Source organism: Megalobrama amblycephala, linkage group LG6 (genome assembly GCF_018812025.1).
Source record: "Megalobrama amblycephala isolate DHTTF-2021 linkage group LG6, ASM1881202v1, whole genome shotgun sequence".
In the NCBI taxonomy this organism is placed as follows: Eukaryota; Metazoa; Chordata; class Actinopteri; order Cypriniformes; family Xenocyprididae; genus Megalobrama; species Megalobrama amblycephala.
Genome location: NC_063049.1, coordinates 13975068 through 13975806, shown reverse-complemented (window position 1 = coordinate 13975806; position 739 = coordinate 13975068).

Sequence of the window (739 nt, the reverse complement as noted above, 5' to 3'; positions counted from 1 at the left end):
TAGTATTTATTCATATTTTGAATTATGTAAATATTTTTATGTCTATATTTTCAGTTTTCTTTTTTATTTTAGTTAATTTTAGTTGTCATTTTATAGTATTTTAAAAAAAAATTATATTTAATTTATTTTATTTTAGTTTAGTTTGTCATTTTTGTATTTAAACTTTTCAATTAAGTTATAAGTTTACGTTTCATCTAATATGTATGATTTATTTCAGCCTTATTTCAATGAATGAACACTATTTTAGATAGCAACAGCAACAATCATACAGACAGGGTGTTCTGTGAATCATTTTCTCATACATAAGTTTGATATTTGATGATGTGTTCTTTACTACTGTGCATGTGAAGGCCTCAAAATCTCATTGTATGAAGTAAACCTGATCTGCCTGAGAGTTCTGAACTCGAAATTAATTAAAGAGATGTTTAAAAAGAGACTTTTAAAGGCTGAATTGACTCTTAAACATGACAAGTAAATAGGTGGAAAAACAGGCTAGTCTCCCATAAGCTATCTATCTATCTATCTATCTATCTATCTATCCTTCCTTCCTTCCTTCCTTCCTTCCTTCCTTCCATCCATCTAACCACATAGCAAATCAGCCTGTACCTTAAAGGGTTAGTTCACCCAACGAATGAAAATAATGTCATTAATTACTCACCCTCATGTCGTTCCACACCCGTAAAACCTTCATTCACCTTTGGAACACAAATTAAGATATTTTGATAAAATCCGATAAATC